Source organism: Paroedura picta, chromosome 2 (assembly GCF_049243985.1).
Source record: "Paroedura picta isolate Pp20150507F chromosome 2, Ppicta_v3.0, whole genome shotgun sequence".
NCBI classification, from domain to species: Eukaryota; Metazoa; Chordata; class Lepidosauria; order Squamata; family Gekkonidae; genus Paroedura; species Paroedura picta.
Genome location: NC_135370.1, coordinates 67,194,135 through 67,201,281, shown reverse-complemented (window position 1 = coordinate 67,201,281; position 7,147 = coordinate 67,194,135). Strand labels below are relative to the sequence as shown.

Sequence of the window (7,147 nt, the reverse complement as noted above, 5' to 3'; positions counted from 1 at the left end):
TATAGCCTCTGCTGAAATAGAAAATGTGTGACATCACTAAGGGAAGGCTGGGGAGGCAAGCCACTTGTTCACCCCCGTGGATTGCCTCAAGTCCCTGTTAATGAATGTGTCGGGGTATCGCCGGAAATGCTGGAGAAGATTTGGAAACACCAAACTAAGGTGGCCCAGGGATACTAGGTATTAGCAGAAGATTTAGGAGGGGGGACGGCTGGTAGATTGGAGTTATGGATTTAGCGAAATATGATGATCTATAGAGTGGTCCTTTAAAACACAGTGTTTGCTATCGAAAAAGAACTAGGGGGACCGCATAATTAATGATATTTCAAGTCATACCGTGTGCTCAGTCCAGTATTGATTTGCTAGAATATCACAAAGAGCTCCCAGGTCAGGTAGGAACCCCCCCCCCCCTTTCAGTGAAGCAGTCTCTGACAACTGCTTACATTGGTATAAATGACTTCTGAAATCTGAAGACTGACAGAGGGTATTTGGTAATGTATCTTGTTGTATCTATGATGTATTATGTGAGCCAAAGAAGCAGCTAACGCTTATATTTGTGACCTATTTTGTGAGATGAAGAAGCAGCAGGATTAGGTTATTCTTAGGGGGAGTAGAGTTATGACAAATATGCGCTACCTGGAGGCATGAGGGGTCCCAAGCTAGGCTTGCAGCTAAATGTGCTTAAAGAAAAGCTTTGCTACCAGCTGATAATAGGCTGTCAAGGCTTAGAAATGGCTTCTGAGATCAAAAGGTTGAACATTGGTGTTGCCTTAAATGCTATGTAGCATGTTACATGTCATTGCAAACTCTATAATGTTTATAAAATGTTTTGTATGACAGTCTGAAAAAGCAAAATAGCAGTTATTGTACTGTAACAGTTTCCACAGTATAATATGAGAGCTAAAACCATTTGGAGTTATGTTGTGTTGTCTTTTCACAGTGTACATGCCATTGGAAAAAAACTTTGAATTTACATGGGATATGACAGCAAAACTGAGGATGCATAAGTGTCTGTTAGTCTCATCATTTCCACACATAATAGTGATGCATAATAGTAATTTCGAGAGCTTATCATAAAGAAGCAGTGGAGTTCTGTATAATTCAACAGACTCATTCAGAGCATGAGATATATGATAACTAATCTATCTTGTTCAGGTTTTTTAGGTAGGCAGGAATAATCTTTAGTTCAGAAGGCAATATTAGAATAGATCTTGAGTTGAAGTGGTTTAAAATTCATAATAACTTTCTTTACATCTGCTGTAATGTACCTGTCTGTACATTACATTGCTAACTAGAAAGGAAAAAACTTCATGAAATTGCATTTTATATAAAGAAGACTACAGGTGTTTGCAAATAATTCTGAATAGTCTTCACAGAAATAAACATGACAGAATTTTATGTCATAAGAAGATAAGAAACAAACTGGTTAGATTTGGAATGATATTAGCATGCATTTTGTCTTATTTTTTTTAATACGGAAGGTAGTAATAGGTGTTTTTCTGATTTGCTATTGATTAAGAACTGCTTTATGATGTAGAGCTTAGCATTTCCTAGCTTCTAAGTTTAATCTTCATTGCTGTATAATATGAACTTGTCTTAGAGTTTTTATGAAAAGAACAGTGTGATGTGTACATGTCTTTACCAGGTGGTATGCTGTGAAAAGCTAAAATAGCATTGTGATAAGTTTTTAGGGAATAAACCTAAATACGATATAAATATTTCAAAACTGTTTATAATACTGATTATTCCTCAGGGTCAAAAATGCTGATATACATATTAGAGAGAAATAATAGCATCCCACAAACTATTGGGTATTTGGATTCAAATTTAGATGTTTAATATCAGTTGAAGTATTGTGGCTATCCTGGGTCTTAGGCCATGATTGCTTAGAATGGATTTTAGTGATTGTTGCACATAACACAGCATTGCATCCACCATGCCCTGCCAGCATTGCAAAAGCGCCATGATCTTTGAGATGAAAGCCAACATGATATTGCAGTGGTTAGAACATTGGATTGGGATCTAAGAAGTTCACGTTCAAATTCCTCCTCTGCCATGAAATTTGTTGTGAGTGACGTTGAGTTAATCAGTCAGTAACATACCCTCTGCAGTTGTTGAGAAGATAACATAAATGAGTGGACAATCTTATGTACCTCTCTGAACTTGTAGGAATGGCAAGCTAAAAATGTACTACGTAAACACTAATATGCACATTTACTTCCATGAATATATTGCTCCAAACTTAACCTAGTAGCTCATGTCCAATGTGGAGTGATCTTGAGGTTGCAGCACACAGCTGTGGGAACTCAGAGTTTCCCCATTTATGCCAGCCTATCTCTCAAACTCTGTTCTGGATTTGATTCAAATAGTGTGTGGCAGCAGATGATTCATCTGCTACTGTGCTTGAGGAATCCCCCTTTTTACAGGGACTCCTTGCGCACAGCCCCGTTCTTCTGGGTATCTGATGGGGTAAAGTGAGAAAAAGAGCCACAGGCACTAATGCTGTCAGAGATCTCTGGGATGGGATGTGGAATTACAGTGGAAATAATTGCATAGGCTCCACCTGATTGTAATAGTTTTACACGTTCCGTGCTTAAGGGGATTTAGGGTTTGGGATGCCAGTGGGTTAAAGCCAAATGCCACAGTAGAAGAGTGTGTGTAGCTAAGTGTGTGTGATCTTTTGTCTTCAAGCTTTGCTAGATTCACTGGGCTTTTGGGGGACATCTGGGTAGTTTCTGAAATAATTAGTTTACTTTAAAAATATTGCCAAAATAGCTGCAGTTTCTTGAAAATGTAGAACTCTAGTATTTGTTTGCAAGACATATTCTCTGACTACTTCCATTCTTAATTTTTTTACATTCAAATCTATTTCTCAGTTTATCAAATTATTAAGCATCATTGTACTGCTGTAAGATATTACGTTTTCTTTATTGTGCTCCATTATTTCATTTATAATACCTTTCACTTCCAAGATTTCTTAGCTTTTCCACTACTTGAAGCTGTTATTTTACAGGTACACACACACACACACATACATACATACATACATACATACATACATACACATATCCCCCCCCCCCAATAGAGTATTTGCAGGTGTATAAGACTACTTTTCTCCCCTGAAAAACATGCCTCCAAGTGGGGGGGTCGTCCTATACGCCGGATGCACTTCAATTGGGATAGACAGAGCTGCCCATAGTGGCCCATAGTACTGTAATGTAAGGTAACAAACTATATTTGGAGTGGAAATGTTGGGGGGTCGTCTTATACGCCCAGTCGTCTTATACACCGGCAAATACGGTAATATAATAATGGGATACATAAAATAAAGCCACAGTAAAATGTTACTTCAATCAGCATATTGATTTGGATATATGTCAGGAGGACATCCTGGGTTAGACCACACAGCTGGGAGAGTATATTGAGAACAACATGCAGTTTTACCTGGGGCTGCCCTTAGAGACAACTTGGGAACTAATTGGTTCAAAGTACACTAGCTCATCTTTTAAACAGGAGACGTTTTCAGTACATTACAGTGTTTGCATTGACTGCTGGTTTATATCTAGGCTCAATATAAGGTGTTGATTTTAAACCCTTCTACCTTCCTATCTGAAAGACTGCCTATATGTGTTTGAGTCTGTTGGCTAATTCCATTAATCATGTCAACTTTTACTTTCTGTCCCCATTCATAGAATGATTCGTATACTAGCAGCCCACTGATAGCTGTTGAATAGTCTGCTGGCCAATGATTGAACAGCATCCTTCTTCCCATCTGCAGAATGTGCACGATGGTTCTGTTGAGGGTGATTTCAGACTAGATTATTGGTTATTTTACATTACTGGGTATGTAGTTTAATTGGTTTTAAAAATGGTTTATTAATCAATTTGTATGTATATTGGGTTTTTAATCTATGATCTGTGGTAATCTAGATCAGGGTCCCCAACGTGACATCCATGGGGTCCCAGGATCATCTTTCCTAATGTCTGCCAAGTACTTAGTGAAAAGTGGGTGGGTCTAGTGGATGTTTTTCACAGCAAGGCTTTCTATTGACCACTAGAGACATGATTGGCTGTGCAGATTAGAATATGTTTTTGTGGCAGCTGCCACCATGGTTTTGGTTTTGTTCTCTTGCTCCCTTTTCCTTCTCTATATTTTTAATTACCCCTCTTCTCCCCTTCACTTGGCTTCTTCTGCATGTGTGTATGTATCCACCTCCCTTGGTGGCCATTTTGAGGTTGTGTCACCCACCATCCTCTTTCAAAACTCCAGATGTCCCACAGATTCAAAAAGATTGGGGCCAGGAGATCTGCATTATTTTTCTGTGTAAGCTATTTTGAGCACACTTTCTGTAAAGAAAAGATGCTGTAGTGCCATTGCAGCAAAGATATGTTGCATAGCTGAACCATTGGAATGGCCTACGTTCCTGGTGTTTGCCTACATTCAAGATGACATTCCTGGTCTACTCATAGAGAAACTAAACGGAAATGTCATGAAGGCGCTAGTGTGGCATCATCTGTTCTACTGCCTTCTCCTGCCCAAATGTGTAGCTGCAAAATCTCAGGGCAACTTTTTAAACATATTATATATATTGTATATTTACTGTATTATACTGTATTTTAAGCTTGTATATATATGTTTGATACATAAAGTATGACTGCAGCAAGTATGTTGCATAGCTGGAATAATCAAGGAATCAAAACTAGTAGCAGCTCTCTGCTGTATAGTCAGTGAGTGTGCAGGGTTTGCTGCTGTGTAATGGTCCATAGCTAAAAGTGTATTGGTACAGTGCATCCTGTGGAAGTGCTAGTTTTCACAACTGTACATTTTGATTTGAAATGAAAGCATTTCTTGGCTCTCCCAGTTACAAAATAATTAGCTGTTTATATAAGTCAAATTGTGAACAGTGTGCAATATTGATTGAACTTCTACTCATGCTTACTTTGAAATAGGCCTTTTCTAGCACAGTGGAGCTATTAGTACAGGATTATATATTGACTAGGGGCAAAGCCCGTTGTATCCAAGAATACAACAGGTGCTAGAGCTTGGCAGTGGGAAGAGGAAGGGGAGGAGTTGTCCAGTCTGTAAGTGCATGGGGTTGAATGTGTGTGTTGTGTGGGAGGTTGTGGTGGCTTTGAGGGCATGGGTGTGGAGATATGGGTGTCAAGAACCTGTGGTTTGGAATGTTTGTTGAGTGTGGGACAGGACTGACCTTTAGGAATTGTGCCATAGTGGTTACAGATGAACTTTCCAGAGCCATGTCTTCAGATATGTGAAGGGAAAATCAGACTGGAGACTCTTCTTAGGGGAAGATTACAAGGCAACCAATGCCCCCCAGTTATGCGTCATTTCCCTTCTTGTGTGAATTAGGCCACAGACACCGAAATGCCCTTCTGCCCTAATACACATGGAGTAGTCACAGTACACAGGTGTCCACCCTGTTAATTCTTCTCCATTTTTTCACTGTTGATAAAATGTTATGTGCCCACATGCTTCTTTCATGGTTGCTCCTTAGAAGAACAGATTTTTGTACCCTGTTGTTTACTACCCAAAGGAGTCTCAAAGCGGTTTACAAACACCATTTCCATTTGTCTCTCCACAATAGTCAACCTGTGAGGGATATGGGGCTGTGAGAGGTCTGAGAGAACTGGGAATGGGCCGCAGTGACCCAGCAGGCCTCAGGTGTCTCAAAGCATTTTCCAATCGTCTTTCCTTCCTCTCCCCATAGCAGACTCCCCATGAGGGAGGTGGGGTAGAGAGCCTCACATGGAAGCTGGCAACCCTAAGAGGAAGACTGTGCTTAGCAGTCTTGACCTTAGTAAGGATTTTTATACTGTTTTTTTTTTTATTTACCAGACCAAGGTTGGAAAAAGTCAAGTCAGTTCCCATGTGTCTCCAGCCATTTACTTGTTCACTATTTACAGTTTCAGGCTGTAAATATTTATTTAGATCTTCCTGCACTTTCCAGACTCACAGGACTGATGCTGGTCTGCCTGTCTGCGCCCCAGAATACAAACAGTTGCTGGTAAGGGCTGGCCATAGCCCATAGCCCAAGAGGGACACACCTGCACCACTCCCTACTAACTGCAGGCAAAAATGGCTCCTTTGAAGGCTGGACTCTGAGGCATTGTACGATTTTGAAGTCCCACCTCCAAACCTCCAGGAATATTTCCAACCCAGGGGTAGCCAACCTCCAGGTGGGGCCTGGAGAGCTCCTGGAATTACAGCTCACCTGCAGAGTATAAAGATCAGCTCCCCAGGCAGAAAGGGCTACTTTGGACAGGCTTGTGGTAGAGAAGAAACATTTCAGGCCTCCCACACAGGTTTTTGTTGAATGTAAAGACTTGAGGCCTACTGCACAGGGTTGTTGTGCAGATGAAACATGAGACAAAAGAAACTGCAAAAGCATCCAGTTTTGTCAGCAGAATAATGCTGTGCAGTAAGCCTCAAATCTGCAGAGAGTTGCAAAGAAGAAAGACACATGTATTGGCTGTGTCTAACCCCCGGCCAGAGCTGTATTTTAAGTGAGAAGGGGCTTTTCCGTGGCCTCCCTGTCAGCCAACTGTTTGGCAGAAGGAGAATGTTGTTGTTGTTATGTGCGAAGTCGTGTCCGACCCATCGCGACCCCATGGACAATGATCCTCCAGGCCTTCCTGTCCTCTACCATTCCCCGGAGTCCATTTAAGTTTGCACCTACTGCTTCAGTGACTCCATCCAGCCACCTCATTCTCTGTCGTCCCCTTCTTCTTTTGCCCTCAATCGCTCCCAGCATTAGGCTCTTCTCCAGGGAGTCCTTCCTTCTCATGAGGTGGCCAAAGTATTTGAGTTTCATCTTCAGAATCTGGCCTTCTAAAGAGCAGTCAGGGTTGATCTCCTCTAGGACTGAGCGGTTTGTTCGCCTTGCAGTCCAAGGGACTCGCAAGAATCTTCTCCAGCACCAGAGTTCAAAAGCCTCAATTCTTTGACGCTCAGCCTTCCTTATGGTCCAACTTTCACAGCCATACATTGCAACTGGGAAGACCATAGCCTTGACTAAACGCACTTTTGTTGGCAGGGTGATGTCTCTGCTTTTTAGGATGCTGTCTAGATTTGCCATAGCTTTCCTCCCCAGGAGCAAGCGTCTTTTAATTTCTTTGCTGCAGTCCCCATCTG

The 7,147-nt window shown here is 41.3% G+C and overlaps 1 protein-coding gene across 1 annotated transcript in view; it reads left to right on the top strand.

Moving 5' to 3' along the window:
- PTPN4 (protein tyrosine phosphatase non-receptor type 4) overlaps positions 1-7,147 on the top strand; it is a 138,693-nt gene that overhangs the window by 690 nt on the left and 130,856 nt on the right. The gene's annotated exons all lie outside the window — the stretch shown is intronic.